Source organism: Lynx rufus, unplaced genomic scaffold, assembly GCF_022079265.1.
Source record: "Lynx rufus isolate CCGP_SWC_20201006 ecotype Redwood Valley unplaced genomic scaffold, mLynRuf1.p SCAF_20, whole genome shotgun sequence".
NCBI classification, from domain to species: domain Eukaryota; kingdom Metazoa; phylum Chordata; class Mammalia; order Carnivora; family Felidae; genus Lynx; species Lynx rufus.
The window spans coordinates 29,264,252-29,288,125 of NW_025814835.1; the positions used below are offsets into that span (position 1 = coordinate 29,264,252).

Sequence of the window (23,874 nt, forward strand, 5' to 3'; positions counted from 1 at the left end):
TGTAGTGTATCGAGGGACAGTCACTCATTTTCAAAGGTAATTTCTCATAGACTACTTATCCCCTCAAACCTCTACCTGCACACCGTGTTTGCATTAGGGACTTGATTTATGGATTCCCACTCCTCCGATGCAGAAGCTGACTTCCTGTTGCCTTGGTTACTTGGAGCTTAGTTCAAGGTTAAAGTACTCCCGAATCAGAATCAGTGGCAGGCGCTGCATCTAGCGGCCAGGTTATTGACTGCCCCAGGATGCGAAAAGGTCAGAGACCAAAGCACTGTTTACTGCCTTAAGGGTGAGTCAATAGCTTCAATATTTTGATTCTGTTTCCTCCAAAGTAGTAGTTGCTGTTCAATTACCTCTTCCCCAGGTTGTTCAAGGTCACTGGGGTCATGGACGAAAAGCAGGGTCTATGGTGGCTGACTTTCCCAGGATCCCTTTAATGAGCTCTGTGACCTTGGATAATAAAAACCAGCTTCACCTTAGAGTAATTTGTATGTTGCTCTAGGTTTATAAAGCTACTTTACCTTATTTTCTTTTGGGGAAAACAAACAAACAAACAAACAAACATAAATCTTAGTAGGATGAGTACAGTACAGTCCCCTTTTCTAGATGAGAAAATGGAGGTTTAGAGAGGTTGCGTCACTTCCCTAAAATCACACAGCCAGTAAGAAGTGTTAAGAACTAGATTCTGACTTCTAGAAAGGTTCTCATCTCACAATTTCTTTAAAATAAAGGGGCTAATGGAATTATCACCTAGGGATTATATGTAATTCATTTTGTAACATCCACTGCAGACAGCAGTAGATCTAGAAAATGCTATGTGATTAATATGGTCTTGTTGAACACCTTCATTCATTTTTTTAATTATCTGATTTGCAGATGCAGATGTTTCTTGGTGACAAAGCTTAGCCTGGAACAGCAGGAAAGCCTGACACCACTGAGATGGTGGTTGGATTCTTCAGTCACCTCCCTGGCCCCCTTCATGCTGCAGAATGCAGCTCTTGGCATGCAGTGGGAGGTATATGATATTGAGCAGTCATCGGCTTTTCTTCTGAAAGAGCTTTGACATAGATAATGCTAGTTGCCCCCTGAAGCATCTCTGCAGATGACAAAAGGCAGGTGGTAAAACTCCAAACACACAAATATGGAAACTGAGCCACAGAGGACCAGATGATTTGCCCAAATGCACATATCACGTGTGCAGGCATGCACACAAGGCATGTGTGCAGAAGTGGAAAATCTTGCCTCTTGACTCAGTTCAATGTTCTTTTTTTTCCCTTTTGGGTAAACCAGTAAATAACGCATTTTTCATAAGACAAAACTCTTGAAAACTTGATAATAATTCCCATTCTCATAACTGGTTGTTGGATTATTCTATTGCTCTTTTTTCTTGCTTACAAATGGACTTTACTCATGGTGCAAAGAGGGATATATGTTACAGAAGAAAATGAACCAAACACTACTTAATACCTGGAGCACCTGGGTGGCTCAGTCGGTTAAGTGTCCAACTTTGGCTCAGATCATGACCTCACAGTGAGTTCAAGCCCTACATTGGTCTCTGAGCTGACAGCATAAAGTCTGCTTTGGATCCTCTGTCTCCCTCTCTTTCTGCCCATTCCCCCCTCATGCACGAGGGCTCTTTCTCACTGTCTTTCATAAATAAATAAAAATAAGAAACAAAATTAAAGAAAAACCACTACATGATGCCTTTAGTATTGGGGGAAATATTTTTCTGTGCCAAAGTCAATAAAAATGTTATTTTCCTATTTGCATTATCATATTCATTAATTCAGCAAGTATTTATTGCATGTTTACCATACCAGGGACACAGCACTGGTCAAAACAGTTGAAATCCCTGTTTTCTAATAATTACATTCTAATAACCTTGGCATAGCATAAGGGTAATTGTTACTTTTTATAAGGACACAGAAAGATCTTAAGGTGTTTTGTTTTGTTTTAATCATCAAAAGGCAGTGCCTCTACTACTCACTCATACAGTATCTTTGGGATAGAGTTCTAATGACCCAAATCTCAGCAAAGAGAAGGCAACCCTGTGAACATTAGAAACAGACATGGCTTCCTGTGCACACATGCATCTTCATTGCTTAAGGTTTGGAGGCAGAAGCATGGGCTGGATTTCAGCCCTCCCCTCCCCTTGAGCCAGTGCACTGGACAGTGAACAGCCTGTTCAGTCATAGTGACTCTATCAACATGTGTTTTATGTCAAATGAGTTTTACATTGTTCTAGGACCTTGTGAGGTGAAATTCAGGCAAGGTCACTCTTAAATGGAATGCTATTCAGTGAGTCTAGACTTAATAGTTTTAAAATTCACAATTATTTGAGTGCCTACTAGCACAACTTGGAAGATGTAAACCCTGTATTTGCAGAGAAAGTTTAGAAGTGGAGAGTGACATAGGACAGAAAGACTTATGAAACTGAAAACCAAACAAGACAGGAAACCAAATGAGTCCCTCAGGAATTAGGAGGAAGGTGAGATCTTGGTGGGATCTGAGGTGGTCTTGTGTTCATCCATTTATTTATTCAATATTCATTAAGGACCTGTGTGGGCCAGGCACCATTAAGCATGGGGAACATGAACACTCATCCACTCAGGAAGACAGACACAGATACAACAACCCAAGTGTTGAGGGTCAGAATCCATCATTTGAAGTGGAGGGAGGCTCTGCCAGGGCTGGGAAATGACAAGAGTGGAAGCAGGAATAATAAGCTGATATAAGAATGGTTGGGGATGTGTCATAAAAACGAAATACTGGGAGATATGTTTGGAAAGGCAGTTGGGAAAAATGAAACCCACAGCTCGTTGTTGGGTAGAGTTGGTGCCTCTCTCCTCTATGTCTTATCATGCTGGACAGACTTCTGGCTTCTCGTATCATTATTTGTTCATTTTTCTGACAATCTTGTAGGCAATTGCAACATTGCCTAGAGGTCAGGAACCATATCTTTGTTTTAATTCCCCAGCAGTTAGCTTGATAGATACTAGATACTCAACAGTGTAGGATGGATGAATGAACAGAGAAAAAACACCTCTATCCTTCTAGTCCCAAAGCTTCAGTCCACACATAGCCTTCTTTTCTAAATCTCCTACTTCTGTGTAGTAGAGAGTTGACATGAAGGATATGTTTTGTGCAAATAAGACTACCTGCTTCGCTAGCTGTGTGATTCAGGGGAACTTATATCAACTCTCTGTGGCTCAGTTTTCTCATCTGTTAAATGAAGCTCTTCTGAGGATTGAATGAGATTACACATTGTGGTAGACCCAAAATAGTACCTCAACTCCCCAAAGATGTCCATATCCAAATTCCTAGAACCTGTGAATGTGTTATGCAACATGGCAAAGGAGAATTGAAGTTGAAGATGGAATTAATGTTGCCAATCAGCTGCCCTAACAGAGGGAGAGTATCCTTGATTACCAAATGGTCAAAATGTAATAATAATAATAAAAAGTCCTTTAAAGTGGAAGAGGGAGGTGGAAGAGAAGAGTTCCAGAAAAAGATGTGGTGTTGGAAGCACTGGAGACGTTACATTGGTGGCCTTGAAGATGGAGGAGGAAGGTTATATATTAAGGAATGCACATGGTCTCTAGAAGCTGGAAAAAGCAAGGAAATGGACTCTACCCTACAGTTTCCAGAAAGGAATGCAGCCCTGTTGATACTTTGACTTTAGTCCAGTGAGACCCATTTTGCACTTCTGAGCTCCAAGTGTAAAGTAATATATTTGTGTTGTTTAAGCCACTAAGTTTGTGGAAATTTGGTACAGTAGTGATAGAAACTAACACACATATAAAAGTCCTTACTAAGGAGCCTAGCTGTATAAGCACTCACCTGTATTAACTATTATCATTATTTCTAAGCACTATACTGTCTTAGCACTAATTTGCTCATTATAAACTTATTTCATATGTTCAAGTTATGTGTGTCCTTGTAAGATTTAAATTCTTTAGGAAGCAGAGACTTTACATTCTTTTCTTGTATTTTCCTAGTATATATCTGATACAAAGAAACTGTTCAATAAATACAGTCAATAAATTATATCAGGGACAAATAATTTGTTGATATAAAAGTTAAGAGACAAAAGTTCTGAGACCCTGAACTGTTGCAGGATCTACCCCACACTCACTGCATGAACTTGAACAAGACTTGGAATCTCACTGAACTTTGTTTTCCTCCTGGCCGGAATCTCTTCTGGCTCCACTATTCTGCTTCTAAGCTTTCCAGATTCAGAGACACTGCTAAACAATTGGATTCGTTCTTGCTTCTCTTAATTCAAGGGTGTAGAAATGGGCTGAGAGGATGATATTTTGTCCACTGGAACCTCACAGAGATTTATAACTTCACAGAGCCTTTATGCAGTAAATTCTAATGCTGCATAAGTCAGTCTCTCCTGATCCTATATGTGAAAAGTTCATGCCAGATGAAAGGTGTTTTCTAGAAGCACCCAATGACATCATCCAGAATGGAAATATATCAGATATCAAAATTGCAAAGAGGAGACATACTGAGTAAGAGGTTTTTAACCTTCCTGCATTTATCTCAGACACCAAAACCTCTTCTTAGGGGGAAAAAAAGTACATATATACACAAACATACACAGAGAGAACACATTTTGTAAACAGCTTCATAGGTACTTATAAGCTCAGGTTAGAGCCTTACCTGCCTAAGTTGATTCCTACACACACACACACACACACACACACACACACACACACGTGTGCACACCATAGAAGGACAAAGGGCAGACAGACAGAACCAAACAGAATGCTGATGTAACTGTTCCCATGCTTTAAAAAATGCAGAGACAATAGAGTAGTAGCTGTTCTCTGACAAATATAACAAAGGGACTTTCAAGATGTATTAACTAGGGAAAAAACAATGCATACATGTAATTAAAACCAACTTAATGCTCTGATGCACCGAGTATGCTCTTGTTACATCCTTGGAGATCAGGTAGTTTAAGAATTTGCTACTGTAATGTACATAAGCATGTCTCAGGTTTCATCAACAGATAAACAAAATGAAGCTTCAGTACAGTAAAATCAAGGCAGTTCCGAGTTAGTCTGGTTCTTCCGGGGCAACTCATCCCAGACAGCAATGAGATTTGCCTTTGTCTAGTGTTGCACAGAGAGAATGGCAAAGCCGTGACTCTGAGCCTGGCCTTATTCTTGACCTGTCTCAGGCTGGCATGTTGGCATTGAGCTGCCAGGGTTCCATTCTGAGACTTTCCAGAAGCCATCTTCTTGCTCTTCTGGTGCATGCCTGTTATTCTGCACTCACAGGGCAGCTTAAAAACAGATCACGCCAAAACCAGAGATTTGATCCAAGCTATAAGACCATCAACCCTGGGAGTGTCTTCCCTAGATTCTCCCTAATAGCAAGGGCTTAGTAGTCAAGGCTGGTTAATCTAAGCATCTTTTGTAGTGTCTTCCTTTTTACCGTAATAGTGCAGAGTCGCAGAGCACATCTGCATGGTAATACAGATCTCGATGCTAACTGGGTCACCTTATTTGCATTTTGATTACTGCTTATTTAGAAGCCACACTGAGAAAAGAGCTTGATATCAGGAGCTTAAGTGCATGTCTGTCTATAAATATGTGTATAAATAGATAAATGCATAGTTACTGGTTTGTGAAAGATCAGTCCAATATGTACTCGTTTCTCGTGGACATGTCTGTAGGAGTTTGACCATGTGTGGATGTTAGGATTATAATGTAGTTATAGAATCAAATTATTCTCCTCAATGCAGTATCGCCCACTGTATAGACACACTGTGTCAGCTAGAGAAGTCAGTTTCGCATATATCCCTTTTTAAGTAGTGATCGCTTTATGTATGGCAAAGTTGTATTGTTTCAAGACAATTGGGTGTCTTCCTCAAACCACCTACTTTGTTCCACTATTTAAATCCATCCTATAGAATGCAAATGCACTGAGATTGTGTGCAGGCATACACATATGGACACAAAATGTGTGCTGGAAAAGCTCTCTTCTTTGCAATAGAAGAAAAAAATCACAGAAACTCAGACCCATCATTAGATAGATCTCCTAATCTTTATCTCTAGTAGTTCAGTCAGACGAGCTAATACCATGATGATGGCTTTGAAATCTCTTAGGAATTGGATGAGGAGAAGTGATAGTGATGAACTCCCAGCTAATAAACACAGAGTGCTTATTTCGGCAGAATGATCAATTTCTAGATGTCCTGAGGCTTGTCTGATACAGTTGATTTACTCATCCTCGCTTACCTCACTAATAAAGCCAAAGTCTGCCATCAGATTACAGAGGTGCCGAGGATTTCTTAAAGGGGCAGAAGAGAGAGCTAAGGTAGCATTCATCACATCCCTATAAACATCCCTCCCGCCCACAGTCCTTGAAACTTCAACTGCTTCCTCACTGATACTCTGCACTCAATAGACTTTGGGCTAGTACAGTAATACAGACAATTAATTTGTTACCTTGTTAGTGGAAATTTAATGCAATGATCTAAAAGGATTCTTACATATTGTGATAAACTTTAGTGCCTCCGGGCGGCTCCCCTCGCATTGGGCTCATTTCACATCTCATCCATTATGTAAATGAGATTTGGAAATAGTTGAGTTTCACTAATGTAGCTCAATTCTGATGGATTGGAGAGAGTCAGTCCTACTGAAACTAATGAGGTTAAATGCACCTCAACATTTCTTTCTACTTGGTTGATTATGCAAGCCTCTGTTTAAGAGATGGGATGCACTGTACTTTTTTCAACCATCCTCTAAGGAAATTTCACTGTTGCCAGACTCCAAAGTGGCTCAGAATATGTCTGGTTTGGGTAATGCCTGTGTTGGCACCAGTGTGTGGTGCATATACAGAGCTAATGGACATGCCATTACATGCAGCAAGACTGATAATATGATTTAAAATCAAAGAGGGGTATTTGGAGGCGCCTGGGTGGCTCTGTCGGTTGAGCATCCGACTTCGGCTCAAGTCATGACCTCACGGCTCGTGAGTTCGAGCCCTGTGTCGGGGCTGTGCTGACAGCTCAGAGCTTGGAGCATACTTTGGATTCTGTGTCTCCCTCTCTCTCTGCCCCTCCCTCACTCATGCTCTGTCTCTCTCTGTCTCTCAAAAATAAATAAACATTAAAAAAAATCAAAGAGGGGTATTTTAATAGTGTATCCGAGAGGTCTCTTGGTCATCCAAAGAAGAGTGGGGGGAAATTTACAGAAGTGGACAGTGGGGATGAAGAGCCCTGGGTGGGGCTTGAGATCAGAGAAGGAAAGTTAGTCATTGGGGAGGTTTGGAACTGGCTAAGAGACTACTGCTTTTGATTCAAAGACTCACAGGCAGTCAATCAAGTTACTGAGGACTAGTGTTTAGATGGAGATAAAGAATAAGGGCTTCTGCATTGTGCATTTCATTTGGAGGGCCAAGAAATGGGAGTTGCAAAGACTGAAAACTGCAGGACGCTATTAAAAAATCAAATAAAATAATAAGGAACCTGCATTTCTGAAGAAGCTGCCTCACATTATCCAGGGTCATGGAATCAGGAAGGTGAGGATGGACATGCTAGTTCAGAACCAAAAACATCTGTGGACTTTTTTTAGCTTTTATTTAAAAAGGGGGAGATGCTGAATTAGGAAAGTAAAATAAAGACATGGAGGCAGAAACATTCTATATAAGAGGGAATCAGAATCCAAATGTAAAAGCCAGTAATCGTGCAATATATTACTTTCAAGGAAAAGAGTTTTAAGCTAATGAATAAGGCTATGACCTTGGAGTCAGAAGACCCTTGGTTTAAATCCCAGCTTTGTTGCTTAACTAGGTATTTGACCTTGTTCAAGTTACTTAACCTCTCAAAGTTTCAATTACCTTATTAAAAAAATAGTTTAATGAACCACCTACCTCAGAGGGCTATCATGGGGATTAAATGAGATAACATGTGTAAGATGCTTAGTACAGTGGCTGACACTGAGAATGTGCTCCCAACAAGCCAGCCAGGAACAAGAACAGAAAACGTGGGACATGTACAAGGTGATCGGGAAGGAGGTTACCAGACACATGAGCGAATGACTAGCGATTTGGAGAAGATGTCGCTGGTCAAGTCATTGCTCCATTTCCAACATCCCAACTAACTCCCAACTCTCTCTCTTAAAGCTGGGATCCCAGTGAGAAAGTTTCTCAACTCAAATATTCCACCCAATGACACATTCTCAATATGTTGGTGGTGGCTGGCAGAAAGGAAGCAGTTTTGTTCCTGTGTTAATTAGTTCAGCAGAAGTTTCAGTGCCTACTGTGAGCACAGCAACTCCAGATCCTTTGGGGGACCCTTAAAATATAAAAAAAAAAAAACAGTCCAGTCTTTGGGTAGTCAAATAGTTAGTTAAAAAAAACACCAAGACACAGGAACAAGAAATTTAAATAAAAATAACAATCTCCCCTGAGCTGAAAAGACCACCTATATTATCTTCTATTGTACCTGGGACCATACTAGAGATTTATTGGGGATATTTTAACTAGCATATATTCTAGAACGATAGTTTAAGATGGAATGTATTACTTGTATAGTTCATATACAAATGTAAATAATTGATCAGGTTGATTAATAATAATAATTTACATTAATATAGACACCATAGTAAAAGTAACAAGGTAATCAGCATGATCATTTTTATGGAAAAAAAGGGCGAGCTATGAGCCCATATTTCCTGTGTTCAAATCATAGTTCTACAAGCTACTGGTTGTCGGAAACTGGGCAACTTAGTTAACCTTTTCTGTGCTTTGGTTTTCTCATCAATAATAGAATTAATAAGAGTAGCTATCCCTCCATCCCTCCCCCCCAAGGTTCAATGTGAGGAGACAAAGACAATCTCCATTCTCAGAGAGCTGGAGGCAAACATGTAAATGTTAATTTTTAACATTCTGTGATAAGAACAATAGGATCAGGTATAAGAGCCATGACTAAGCAGGGGAATGAGTGACTTCCCTGCTGGGTCAGAAGGGACTTCACTGAGGAGGTTAACATTTGATTTGGGTCTTTAATAGTTTGGAAGTATTGGCTGAAAGGGGATGAAAAGAATCCCAGGAAGGAAGAGCAGCAGGTGCAAAGGCTCAAAGCATAAGATTGAATGGCATGTTTGGGGAAGGGCAAGAGTTCTCACGTGGCTACAGTGTAGTGTCTAGGGTGGGCGGGGAAAGTATAATAGAAGAGATGGGGCTGGGTCAGGCTGGGAATGGTGCCAGGAGTCTGGATTTCACCTGAAGGTAGAAGAGGGTCATGAAGAAGACTTCATGTAGACACACAACACCCAACCATGGAGAAGAGGTGGCTTGTTCTCTACCACAGATTGGATTAGAGCAAAAGAAGCTGCTCCCAGGGAGTTTCTGAGCAGATCGCCAACAGAAGATATTTTAAAATCAAGGGTGGAAATTGAGGCTTTGATACAGAATAGTTAACCAGTGTGCTCTACTGTATACAATTCCTGCTTGCCCTCCCTCTGTTTCTTTTTCCCTTCCTCAACCTTTATTGGGCAAATTCTTCATTAGACATTCCTTTCAAGGCACTATGGGGGAAAGAGACACTGATAAGTAGGTCATGAAGACAGCCAAAGCCATGTTTAAATCATATTTTTGTAAATAAAATCTTGCTTTGTTCATTTGGACAGCTGGAGGTGAGGGCTTTTAGAAAGTTATAAAATGTTTTCCAGAAGCTAAGTCCCCACCTAATGGATGTGTTCTGCAAGTGTGGATTTTTCTACACCTGCACTGAAGTTTCACTTTTTCTTCCAGTCTTCATGGGCTGGGTATTCAATATTCATTTATGTTTTTTGAGAGAGAGAGTGCATGTGCACACGCATGAGCAGGAGGAGATGGGCAGAGGGAGACCGAGAGAGAATCTTAAGCAGGCTCCATGCTCCACACAGAGACTGACACACAGCTGGATCTCACAACCCTGGGATCATGACTTGGGTCAAAATCAAGAGTGGGACGCTCAACTGACTGAGCCACCTAGGTGCCCCTGATACGCTTTTTGAAGGATTTTATTCCCAATACAAAAATCTCCTACTGATACTCAGATCTCAGACCAGTAAAGAAGCTTTGAACATGGGAAAGAAAATGGGAGGTTGGGAGAGAGAAGAGGAAATAACAGGAAGGACTAGGAGTGGACAGTTCATCAGCACAAGAAGACAGGAAAGCTGTTAGTTTAACCAGGAGAGCAGAGATGGCCAGGCAAAAGCACAAAACCATGCTGGGTGACTGGTGTCAGTTCCTGAAGAAGCAGGTATATTACAGCTTTAAACTGTGGCATCCTAACAACTTGTTAAACCACAGTCAAGATAGTTATTAGTTGGCATAGAGACCTCTAAAAATTCTTTTACTAAATTCAAATTTCATGGCTTGTTTAATTTGTAAACTGAAGTCAGTCTAGCAAGTTATAAATACCACTGGATTGATATGTGCTGGGAATATTCATGTATTTATTCATTTACCCATTTGTTCATTCAAAAAAAAAAAACACAAAAACTATTGAGCCTCTACAATAAAGAAGGAACTTTGCCAGACTTTGGTAAAAATGCCAGCACTGTACAGCATAAAGATGGGCAAGAATTAGTACAATAATTGAGAAAGGGCAGTGACAATTATCACCCTAACTGAAGGCAAGCCATACAAGTTGAAACTCTGAGCATAAAGACACAGGAATAGTGAGCAGTGGGGGTGAGTTTAACATGGAAACAGCCCACATTTGTGGGCGCACATGCAATAAATAATGTGCCATGTTATTGTCTGGAACATTTTGCACACTGGCTCAGTGATTCATTTAGAACCATGCTGGGTGGGAGGTCTCCATATATGTGCTCACTTAAAGGATTCTGGTCACAAAGGAAATCTGGAGGGTGTGGAGGGGGAAGGCCACAGAAGCTCCGAGGTGGGATTCCCAGGGCATGCCACTTCTTTTGGTCCTGAGTTTCTTTATGGTCTCTAAGTCCCTCTGATTCTGCATCTTGGGTAGATAGAAGGGTTTCCTGTGCCTGCCTGCCTGCCTGCCTTCCTTCCTTCCTTCCTTCCTTCCTTCCTTCCTTTCTTTTCAAATTTTTAAGTTTATTTATTTATTTTGAGAGAAAGAGAGACAGCATGAGTGGGGGAGAGGCAGAGAGACAGAGAGGGAGAGAATCCCAAGCAGGCTCTGTGCTGCCAGCATAGAACCTGATGTGGGGCTTGAACTCCCAAAACTGTGAGATCATGACCTGAGCTGAAACCAACAGACGCTTAACCGACTGAGCAACCCAGGTGTTCCTCCTGTGATTTTCAACAGGAGGGAAATCATTTGGCCATTGTAAGGAAAGATCTAAGAGCCAACAGTGGGAATCATTTCCATTTTTGAGAAGACAACAGAGATCTCATTTCCATCGGATAAACTAAATAAAATTCAATAGTAACTGGACATGAAAAGGCCTGGGAAACAGTCAGGACCAGGCTCATCTGGGTGTTTGTGTCATGGGCTGTGGGTGCCCCAAGGTAACAGTAACTCTGGAGGGCCTACCTTAGAGCCACCTTGCAGGGAAGCTGCTTTTTAATGAAGTCCTTTTGGTTACTTCAGAACTGACTAACTGCCCTTAGCTGAAGATTAATTACATGTGTCACTTCTAACCTAAACCTCCCCATAACCCTATGAAGTAAATACTATTAACCTCATTTTATATGCAAGGAAAATGAAGCCCAGAGATGTTAAACGACACATCCAGGGTCTCACAACAATTAATGTTAGAAGGAATTTGAACTCTCTGTCAAGGGCTTTTCCTTAAACAGCCTGCCTTTCCCATGGCTATTAGGAATACAGATTGACACTTCAGTGTCTGGGCTCCCCAAAGTGACAGAAACAGTGAGAAGTTTTCTTTAGGCAAAGACTGAAGAAAAGAACTCTTGTTAGCAAATGGTTCCTTCTTAATTTTGTCTAGCTAGCCCTGGGTACAAGCAGATAATGGCCCAATGTGGGATTAAGAAGTCACAGAACCTGTTGGAAAAAAAAAAATCCGGAATGAATGTGCAATGAGGCTACACCTGTGAAAAATATCCATGAACTCAGAGCTAAAAAAATAGACATAAACATGAGAATTAAGCTTCCCTAAGAAGAGACAGGAGGCTAAAATCAGGATTCAGGGAGCAAATGGAGCCAAGAAGGGCCAACGAAGCAAATGCAAGGCTTTTAACAAAAGTTAAAAAAAAATTCCCAGACTGTATTTCTCAAACTTGGAAATTATTACATTTCCCAACTAATAAAACTGACAGTAAAACATTATTTTTCCAGCCTTGGTTATATAATAAGTGGAATGTGTTTGTTTTTATAAGCACCGTTTTTAAAATAATCAAAGTTATCTGGGGGCAGTTCTTTGTCAAGCCAGGAATTTGCTTGAAGGACATCCAGCATAAAAAGTGAGTGGGGTCCAGGTTTGGGCAGGTGGAGGCTGTCTCTTCCCAACAGTCTCATCATAAGCTTGCCCATTGTTTAAGAGGATGGCAGGTAGCAAAGCAGGGCTCCTTTTAACATGTACAAAGGGTCCATATTCTCCTTCTCACCTCTGGACAGATGTCTTCTCCCCAGAGCCCAGGGTTAGCTCCTGCTTATACCTTTCAGTAAGAAGTCAAGTGGCAGGGGGGGCACCTGGGTGGCTCAGTTGGTTAAGAGTCTGACTTCAGCTCAGGTCATGATCTCACAGTCAGTGAGTTCGAGTCCCACATCGGACTCTGTGCTGACAGCTGAGTCTGGAGCCTGCTTTGGATTCTGTGTCTCTCTCTCTCTCTCTGCCCCTCCCCCATTCATGCTCGCTCTTGCTCTCTCTCTCTCTCTCTCCCCTTCAAAAAGAAATAAACATTAAAAATACTAAAAAAATAAAAAATAAGTCAAGTGGCAGGTAACCTTCCTTACTCAGAACTTCCACATCCCTAGTCTAGCAGGGGGCACTCCACCTATACCACGGTTCTGTCAACCTTGCTTACATTCAGTTTGACACATAGTTATAGGACATCTGGAACGCATAGAACTAGTCAGGTACATCTTCAATCACTGCTCAGTTTTGGGCAAATGAATTAATTGAATCCTTACATTCCTTGTGGGTAAAATGGCAATAAAAGTAAGATACCTTATGAAAATTACTGAGGCTTCAGGGAAGTCAAGTTCCATCAAGTATCTAGAAGGCTGCCTGGCTCCCAACAGGCACACTGTTGTTAACATTGTTATTATTATTATTATTATTATGCACAGTAATCCTGGCCTCCCAATAAGATAATTAGTAAGCTGAGAAAAGAGTCTGTGTCCTATATTTCTCATATGTTTCTAACAGTGCTCACCCAGCAAAGGGCTAGTAAGAGATCATGTGATCAATGAATCTGTGTTTAATGGAGCTGCATCCGTGCTTGTTAAGGGCATGAAAGAGACACACACAGGACCACACCACTAATACTACTACTTGAAGTAGAAACAAGATTTTTTTTTTCTGGTCTACATAAGAAGATCTATAATTCTTTGAATATTGTAAATAAGAGGATGCAATTTTTATGATTTGAAGAATCACAGCAGAAATAAGAGCATTATTGCATTTCCAGAAAGTGAAACACAGAGAAGGAGGTGTTTAACTGTAAGTGTCTTTAATTCTTAAATACGGTGAGGGTAAAGGATGTTAAGGGGAAACCACTCAAAGTCTGCAATCCGGAAGTCAGAGTCACAGAATATCGGGGCTGGAAAGATCACTTAATGGATTCTATCATTGCTTTGATGAGGAAATGGAGGCTCCCAGAACTCATGCTGTGTGCTCTTGGTGATGCTCTTCCAGCCTGGACCTCTGGACCCTGGTCTTCATCCCGGGTCAGTAAGGGCAGCCAGGCATTTCATGCTATTGACTTCCAAGCTTCTTTGCTTCTTTTGCCTAATGACTGTGAAGGTCCCATCAGGGAATGTGATGAAATGAGATGAGGATGGAGTGAGGTGGGCAGACTCTCATACAACAATCTGTAATTTGCTTTTGACAGTAACTTCAAGAGAGTAAAAGCAAACGTGGGCTGCTGACATCAGTGAAAGTCACTGGTATTAATAGATCAGGCTATGGTTGATTCTTTGAAAGGAGAAATAGGTGGTGGTGTTCTTAGCAACGAGGCAGCATCTGGTCACCACATTAACAGACGATGGCTTTGGAGTCACCTGTTTGTCTCTGTCACTAGTGGGAAACCATGACCCAGAGCCTAAAATCACCCCTCCCTACAATAGGCCCCCCCTTCTGAGGGGGTTCCTGGATTCCTACCCATAAAGGCCCTAGGTGTTCATTTTGACATCACATTTTGGAGTTTCAGGTTTTCGAAGCTGGAGGAGGTCCTGGTGGTCATCTGCCTGCAGAGAGAGGAGGCTGTGGTCCCCAAGTGGGGCCCATTTTGCAGATTCCTCAGTTTTACCCTCGATTGCCCATATTTCCTGGCAGGTGGGGTCTGGGAGATGTGTGACTCATGTCTGCTCATTCTCTTCCCCTTCATTCTGAAAAAGGGTACCCTGCCTGGGACTACTTTTGTGGGTGTCCCTCTTCCTGTTTCCTCCCATCTCTCAAAAGCATGATGCACAGACAGGTTGTGTTGAAAATCAATTCAGAGTCCTTTTGTCTCCACTTAATTAAGCCCCCATATCCAAGCTCTTTGAAATGGAAGCCCTCCCAGGCTGGACCTGGTCTAGTGACCATTTGCAAAGAAACAAAGGAAGAGAGACAAGGCTCATGATGGCAGCTTTTGGTGGTGGGTACAGCAATTTCAACAGAGGGGAAAGAATTAAAAGATGGCATTTCCATGCAGCCGTGAAAGGAGATGAAGGAATCTTTCCTCTCCTTGAACAATAAAGGCTCCTGCTAATTTTAACCAGAGTCGGCTCTGAAAAACCTGTAGTTGACTGTGAGTCACTGGCCCTCCAGGGAACAGGAGGTGGGGACGTGTGTGTGCACGAGAGTGCACGAGCACGCACACCAGTGTGTATAATCTCACAGTGCCCAGAGCCCTGGAGATCCTGGAACACTTCAGTAGCACAGGCCAGATTCATTAAAAACCCTGGCTACAGGCCAGCAGTTAAAATTGAAGCAGCATATTTATTGCATTTTGTTCAAATAAATCTGAAAACGTGTGAATCATATTCCTTGGAGAGATTGGGAGAAGAAGTAAACAACATCAGGCTAATACTTACAAGCCGTGGCGGAGAGAGAACAAAGGTACGGAAGGCTCCGCCGCTCCAGGAACTCTGCTAGATGCTCTGTGAGATGGGGGGGTGGGGGGGGATGGGGCGGGGTGCTGGGGAGGGCCACACTCTCCCGCCACTTTCTGCACCGGCTCCGTGCTGCCTTTGGTACCACTTTAGGGCAGGTGGCTCTGCTCTCTGCCCTGGGATTCTCAGTTGCACCCGGCATTTTCCACCCTGCTCTGTGGGCTTCTGTTGTCCCCCAGATGCTGCTGCTGCCCGTCCTGCTTTCGAACGGCAGCTGCAGAAATTAGATTCAATTTTGGGCTTTCCTAAAATAGTATATGTAAGGGAAAATCTCCCCCATCCCCACCAGCCCAGTTCAGAGGAAGCTCGGCAAGAGCTCAAGCTAATTATTTGCCTCCACAAAGCAAAATAAGTAGCTGGTCAGCTTTATCACGCCTGGGCTGTATTTTCTTTTGTTGTTTGATATCTTCTGGTAATGCTCTGAGGCATTACTAAACCTGTCTGTTTTAGGGAGGAACTTCCTAGTGGGTGGACACTGTGGGTTGGGCTGTGGGCTCCTTAAGTGTAAGTGATAATAATTCCTTTTCTATGGTAATTACGAAAACTGAATGAAAAATGCCTTATAAAGACATCTAACTCAAGGATATAATATTCCCGGGACCAAATGTCAAATCTCTTTACTTTCTCTCTGTTAAAGAGATGATTTATGGGCATAAGTATGTATATGTATACCGATCTATTGTTCTCTGTTCAACCCAAGATTGTTTCTATAGCATAATTTGGCAAACCAACTCCCTCCCTCATTGCCTTTCATTATACATGTACTCACTGGTGGGAAACATTGATAAATGTAGAGGGACACGTGTCAGTGTTGTCTAATACTCCTCCTTTACTTCACACAAACATGACTGTTAATATATCTTCAAAAGCCCTCTGAGTCTTCTGATAATTCTAGACACTTCTGAAGGCCTGGAGCATGGATGGGTTGGTTGGAGGCATGCTGTGATCACCCAGAGAAAATAAGGTATGTGTCTGTTATAGCTTAAGGCCTTGGGAAAGGCAAGAGTGCTTCTGAACACCATGTAAGGGTAGATGCTTAGGTAAAGGTTTCATGGTGATCGTGGTGAAGGTAGATCAAAACCCAGGCATCAGTTTCTAGTATGTACAGCTGGGAGAGGGGGCAGGCTTCTGAACTGGGGCCAAAATGTCAGACGACCTGATACACCCACTTAAACATCCTATCTGGCTCAAACCCTCGAGACAGTGGAAATGACTTTTGAGAAGTTCATCTAATTCAAGCACTTGAATGTCTGCTCCATCGTAGTGCTGGGGCTCACATCGCTCCTTCTCTTTTGGTCTGGCCAGATTCTGAGCCATTCCTTTCCATTCACTCTCCGTATCCTGAACCCTGCAAAACCTGCAGGGAGGTTTACCTTCCAGAAGCTTCCTCTTCATGTCCTAGAATGCTCGGGTACTGATCAGGGAACCCTTGAAGCCAAGGCAGAGAGGCCAGAGAAGGCTTGCCCCTAGTTGTCTGAGGCACACATTCCAGTTTCTGAAACTCTTTTCTCACAACTGTGCTATAATAGTAATAGCAAATACTTAAATTGAACATGCACTTTACTAGAACACTCTCCAAGACCTTTACATGTATTAATTCATCTCACATTTACAACAAACCTATGTGGAAGAGATGTTATATTTATTCCCATTTTACAGAGGAGGAAACTGAGACAGAGAGGGTAAGCAATTCGCCTTCTGTTATTACCACAACTAACAGGTGGGTAGGGTCAGAATTTGAAAGCATGCAAGCTGGCTTCAAAGACTTAACCACTAAACAATGCCATACAATCCTGGTTTCTTGGATACTTGGATACTTGACCCTCTTAAGAACTAGACAACTGGATTCCCTTTATATTTTGCTTTCCTGCGTGTGTGCAAGGAGAAAATTCAGCCAGTAGGTACTAGGCCAGATAGTAACAGGAAGCTAAACCAACTTTGCCAGTTCAATAAGAGCGTTATTTATTAATTTATTCCTAAGTATATGAACTATGCCTTTGCCTGGGTGGGCTTAAATTGAAATGTGCTGCCCTGACCCAGCAGCAGGAAGAACTACCCTGAATTATTTGCACTGTGATGTGGCGGATACGCCCTGGCTCATCAGCACGCCGCCTCCTTTGCTCTTTCGCACAGAACGGCGGTCAGTGTGAGGCGATGACAATGGCCGGTGAAGCTGACCAGAACTAACAGGGTGACATGGGAATGAAACCAATTTCTTTGAGCCTTTAAACCTCCAACTCCCTGCCCTGGACTGTATGAAGTCCAGTGGTTGCTTAATAGATGGATAACAGGCTATCTTTACTAACTCCCTCAGCCTACATTCTCCCTGCTTATTGTACAGCAGACATTGGCTCTGCATGCCCCTCCCACTTTGGAGAATTTGAGTCTCAAAGCTCAGTGATTCATTTTGCTGTGCTGCCTGGGAATTCAGGAAAAAAAAAAAAATCTGCCAAACATCATTTGCTTGTTGAATGAAAGGATGAATGGATTATTGAATTAAGGCAGAACCTGAGAAGAAACCAAGTTGTTTAAACACATCTGTGTATTCCCAAGTGTTTTGGACACCACATGCCTTTTTCTGAAGGCAAATTTAAAAACAGAGCAGGGAGAAACCTAGTGGGTGAGTTGTCTGTCAACTACAACCATTACAGCTTCAGACTACACCAGGGATGCCTAGTGACCAGCACAAGGGCAAGGGCATCCAGGGGCCGCTACTCCTAATCAGATACTATCCTAATGAGGTGTGTCAGTGGATCCAGATCTAGAAACACATCTCTCAAAACACTCATTGGGCTGAGGCAACCAGATTTTCATAGGACTGTCATGAAATGAGTTATCTAAGGTAAAACAGGTAGGGAAGGTTGAAGGCCAAAGGGGTGAGCTCTTGGGTCTCCCCAAGCCATCTTGACCACTGGAGATGGTAGTAGGGTCAGGGCACCATGGCTAACACCAACCAAGCATCCATTCCCTACTATGGAGATACCATGGTATTCCTTAATCTAGAAGCTGAGTTGGCTGTGAGCTTGACAAAAGCCATCATCATGCCTTTGTTAAATACCAACCCTATTGTTACTATCCAGGATCGCAGTGCCACTTGTAATAATCATGTTTTTTATTTTCCTTATTTTGTTTTTATATTTTTAAATGTTTACTTATTTATTTTGAGAGAGAGAGAGTGTACACTGGGTGGGGGGCGGGGGCAGGAGGGCAGAAAGGGAGAGAGAGAATCCCAGGCAGGATCTGTGCCGTCAGTGCAGAGCCCAGATGTGGAGCTCAAACTCAGAAACCGTGAGATCCTGATCTGAGCTGAAGTCAAGATGCTTAACTGACTGAGCCACCCAGGTACCCCTATTTTCCCTATTTTATGATGCTTTGACATTTGGGGCCTTACTGACCCTGGAAGGCTGCCTCTCCAGGGCTAGCTAATTCTTAGAGATAGCAAATGACTTCCCGGACAGCATGGCTTTCATGTGCGAATCTGTCCATCAGAAGCTGGTCTCCTCCAATTGCATCCTATATGGAGCTTCCACAGGTTGAGCCACTCTCCCCCTGCCCTAATAGTACCCTTGAACTAGGTACCAGACAACTAGGGGCAATTTCTACACCTCAAAGTCTGCTGAAATCATTCAAAGTAGCCAATACCAAATCTGCTTACCCTGCCTTGACTGTTCCTTCCCACAAAGACCACAGTAATGGCTTTTGCTCTTTTGTTTCATGACACATGGCCCTGCATGCCACAGGCATGGCATGATGTACCTCCTGTTTCTAGAGATAGTGAATATAAACTTCTTCCTTCATGACAGTCATTTTCCTGTCTCTGTGTCTTACCAAACCCAATGAAAACAAATCTTGCGTGCATTTTCATACACTAAGATTCGTGCGTATCCCTAAACCTCTCAACTCCCCTGGATTAAGCTGGGGAATTAAAAAGAAGTCACTCTCTTACCATTCCTGGATCCCTTAATATAAGCTGGGAGCTTTATTTTATTTAAATTTTTTTTTAATTTATTTATTTTTGAGAGAGACAGAGATGGAGTGCGAATGGGGGAGGGGCAGAGAGAGAAGACACAGAATGTGAAGCAGGCTCCAGGCTCTGAGCTGTCAGCAGGGAACTCGGCAAGGGGCTGGTACCTCTGGACCGTGAGATCATGACCTGAGCCGAAGTCGGACGCTTAACCAATTGAGCCACCCAAGCGTACCTGGTATCTTTATCTTTTATTGTGTGCTAGGATATTTATTTTACTGGGAGCTTATTTTTTTTTTACTTTATTTATTTATTTATTTATTTATTTATTTAGAGCATCAGAAAGGAAGGGGCAGACAGAGAGGGGGAGAGAATCCCAAGCTGGCTCTGCACTGTCAGCACAGAGCCTGACATGGGTCCCAACCCCATGAACCACGAGATCGCCACCTGAGCCGAAATCAAGAGTGGGACACTTTACCAACCGAGACACCCAGGTGCCCCTGGGAGCTTAATTTTTTTTTTTAAAGTTTACAAGTGTTTCTAACCACATTATCTGAAGCTGCAGCAACAAGAACTAACAGGTATAAAGCATTACTATGTGTTAGGAATTTTCCACGGATTACTTTTTTTAATTCATTCAATCTCCATCTGTGGTCTCTGGAGAATAACTGACTGCCCAAGATGACACAGCTGGAGCTGGACAGAGGTGGCATGCAGAACTCCGCACTCTGACTCCTGAGGCCACACACCAGGCCAGTGCATACTGAGCGGCACCGTGCCCGGGGAAGCAGCGTTTCGGGAAAGCACTGGACCTCAAACGTAGGGCTCTAGAATGGAGCTGAGCAAAGAATGGTCTGCGAACCAGCTGTTGGTCACTAGGCTATTTGTTACCTGGCTCCTGAGAGAGAAAGAGATTGTCACGTGTATATAAATCAAGTATGACACTGAACATACTGTTTAGTTCAGCCTGTGTTTTTCTTTTTTCCAAGTAAGACTTTGTGGATGAAGGCAGCCACTTTGTGGTGATTTCCTTGTCTTGCTGCTGTGCGGTGGCACTGTGAATGCAGTCCCCACCAGAAAATGGAACGTGTGCCCCCACTGTCTGAGGCACTGGGGTTGCAGCTGTGAGTATTCCTGCACTAGAGAGATTCGTCTATATGGTCTTGCTGGTATATAACTTAACCATTGACCAAATCTTTATCAGGTACTGACACCATGGCGCACAGTAGGGTCACAACATACGTTCCTCTTCTACACTGGAACTCCGTGTCTCTAACAACACAGCCCTGTTCTAACCAAGCGAGAATCCTCACTTGTGATTTATGTTTCCATGTGTGCATATCTTACCACCAGCAGACCACAGAGCCTCTAATCCTAGGACTGGGCCGCACATTTCTGTGGCATCCCCAGATGCCACAACATTCGTGTAAATAGAGTGTTTGACTTGACTTGGTCACGTGAATTAAGTTTTCTTATTGGGGATATGTACTTCTTTAGCCTCCAGTTCTAAAATTAACGTTTTCTTTTAAAATTATAGCCCTGTCAACACTACTGTATTGTATACCTAAAATTTTCAAAGAAGGGTAAACCTTATGTTAAGCATTCTTATAACAACAACAAAATAATGGCAAAGGGGGAAGGAGGAATTTGGGGAGCTGGTGTATAAGTCTGTGGCCTTGATGATCACAGTGGTTTCACTGGTATACACTTATCTCCAAACACAGTGAGTTGTATACATTGAATTTGTATGGTTTTTTTTTTTGCATGTATACATTATACCTGAATAAAGTGGTAAAAACAAATAAATGAACAACAACTTGCTGTGAAGCTAAAAAACAAAACAAAACAAAACAACTAGAGCTTTGCCTTCCTTCAGATCCTAGCCTGAGTCCCCACCAGCTAGGTCACACATGAGTTTTCATTTGTGAAAGTTAGTGGCAACCAAATCTAGGGGGTTGCTGTGAGGAAGAAATAAGTCATACACGCATTGGATTTAGCACAATGTCCGTCACATGGCAAATGCTCACCTAGTATTTGATGGTATTATTGCTCTTGTTGTTATTTTCAGTAGTTCATTGGGAACTAAGGTAGAGGGAACGAGTCCCAGGAACTGCTTTTCTTGGTAACGCCCATGAGAACCATCAGGGATGCCTGCCGTCTTAGGTCTGTGTTTCGATAAGCTTCTGGGCTGCTTTCGTGTGTACTCAGTTATATGTTTAAGGAATGACAACACGTTTGAACTTCTGCCTAAGGCAAAAAATGTCCTGACACATATCACTGTCAAGTTCCTAAAAGGTTACAGAAAAAAGTTACAGGAAGTGCACGCACGTGTGTGTATGTGTGTGTACATATGTAATTTGGGGATTATCAGCTTTTATGGATTTCTCAGGCTCAGGCTTCATCCTATATTGAGAAGAATTAGGAGTGAGCAGTCCACTACAATGTGAATTTACCAACATGGTGGGGAACCAGATGATCTTTTTTTTTTAATTTTTTTAATGTTTATTTATCGTTGAGAGAAAGAGAGACAGAGTGTGAGTGGGGGAGGGGAAGAGAGAGAGGGAGACACAGAATCTGAAGCAGGCTCCAGGCTCCGAGCTGTCAGCACAGAGCCCGATGCAGGTCTCGAACCCACGAACCTCCAGGTCATGACCTGAGCCAAAGTTGGACACTCAAGCGACTATGCCATCCAGGCGCCTCAGCACCAGACGACCTTTAGCCAAAGTGTTTTGGGGCCCAGGTTACTCCTCCCTGGATGCCCCACTTAGCCTGAATCTCCAAGAGGTACGGCAGGCAGCTCATGACCAAACAAGTGGCTACAAGCAGGGAGATGGGGGCCTGCGTGCAAGGAGAGAAGCCCACAGAGAAGGTGAGTGTGGTGAAGGGGACAGGATGCTTTTATAACTTGGGATTTTTCCTTTCCTCTTCCTCCCGCCGTGCTCAGTAACAGAGCCTCAGAGGCAGGCGACTGTGGTTAGCAGGCATTGATCTGTGTACCAAAGGAAAGACCACAACCGATCGGAGGAAAAGACATGTGATTAAACAGTTCACTAGCAACTGGAAACAGAAACACAGGGGCCAGCAGGAGGCCGGAATAGCGGGCTGGCTGCAAAGGATGTGGCAGGCAACTCAGAAGACCTGAATGGGGGTCCCAGCTCTGTGACACGTGGTATATAACCGGGAGAGTCACTCTCTGGGCCTTGGTCCCCACACCAAAAGACCAGGTTAGCAATCCCTAATCTATCTCACTCATGATTTCCTAGACAGCCCCAAATAAGATCCTGGATGTGAACATTTCTGAAAAGCGTACAGCAACTTGAATTATCATGTGACTGGAAGCAAGCCCTCCTGGAGTCGTAAACATATTAGCCAAGGGCCTGAGCAAATCCGTGAATGATAATGAACGGGGCCGAATAACGACAACAGAAACAAACAGACAAAATCCCTCAAACAAGAAACAGCAACAAGCGTGTTGCAATCTTCCATACCCTCTAAAAACCACTGCTACCACTGAGCCACCCACCGAGGTGATATTATGCCCCATAAAAACCAGCACCATCATTATCTTCCCACCGTGGGGGGACACAGCTCCAGTCCGTGCTCCGGGCCACATGCATCTGAGATGGAGGCCATTTCTCCGAGGCAGAGCTGCTAACCTGGCAGACACCTGGGTTGCCACGGGGAACCTGGCAGCAGGCACCTGCTGCTGCAGCTGCAGACCGAGCCTCCCCGTTGGCAAACACCAAAAAGCATTTTGTGAGGTTGGCTGCGGGGCCCAGTGTGCAGAGCTAAACTCCTTCTGGTGCCCTGTGGGCACGGTTGGCAGCTGTGAGGAAACACTGTTCTTCCTGCGTCCTCCCTTCTGAGAACATGACTTCTGAGGAGCCCTCATTAAAAGGAGTGTTGCCACCACAGTGCAAGGTGGCAATCGCTTCCCCTGTCTCCTCCAGTTTTGCATCTGTGGAAGCGGATTCTGGAGCGAGGCGTCACATCCTGCCCCAAAGCCAAGGAGACACTGGCTGTTCTGCTGCCTCGCCTTTACTGCTCTGCAATCAGAGCCGCTGCGAACACGCGTGACTCGTGAGCTGCAAACCCAACCTGGACAGTGAAGGGGGAAGCGCGCCTGGCCGCCTCCTCCACGCCTGGCTGACCAGCAAGCCTCCTCAAGGGTCGGGGTCGGCGATTTGTAGCTTAGAGGACAGTCAGAACCTTGCCTTCGGCTGGGAGAAGGAGAACCGGGGAGTCAGGGCGTCTGTTTCTCTTTCCCTTTTCATATCTTAAGGTGTTCATTATTTTTCCCATTTCTCTGAAGGGGAAATTTGAGGCTTAGCTCTTTCAAATATTCTGCCTGGGGTCAGGGCTAGTAAACAGTTGGAGCCCAAGCCTGATTTATCAAACTCCAAAGTCTTTGCTCTTTGAACAAAATCTTTGCTCCTCAAGCTGGGCTTTTGGGAAAGAAACAGGATGTGATTGATCTTTAGCATCATCACTTCCCTGACAACAGATTCTGAGCGATCCTTCTGGGAAGTACATCTGGATTTAATCCTGACAGGTGGATGGGGGGTGGGGAGGAGAGAGGCAAACGATGATGAAAAATGTCCATTTGACCCCTAATGAGCATACCTGGCCCATG

General features: G+C 43.3%; 1 protein-coding gene across 1 annotated transcript in view; it reads right to left on the reverse strand.

Moving 5' to 3' along the window:
* The window catches only part of SETBP1 (SET binding protein 1), a 356,839-nt gene that overhangs the window by 35,517 nt on the left and 297,448 nt on the right, over window positions 1–23,874 (reverse strand). The gene's annotated exons all lie outside the window — the stretch shown is intronic.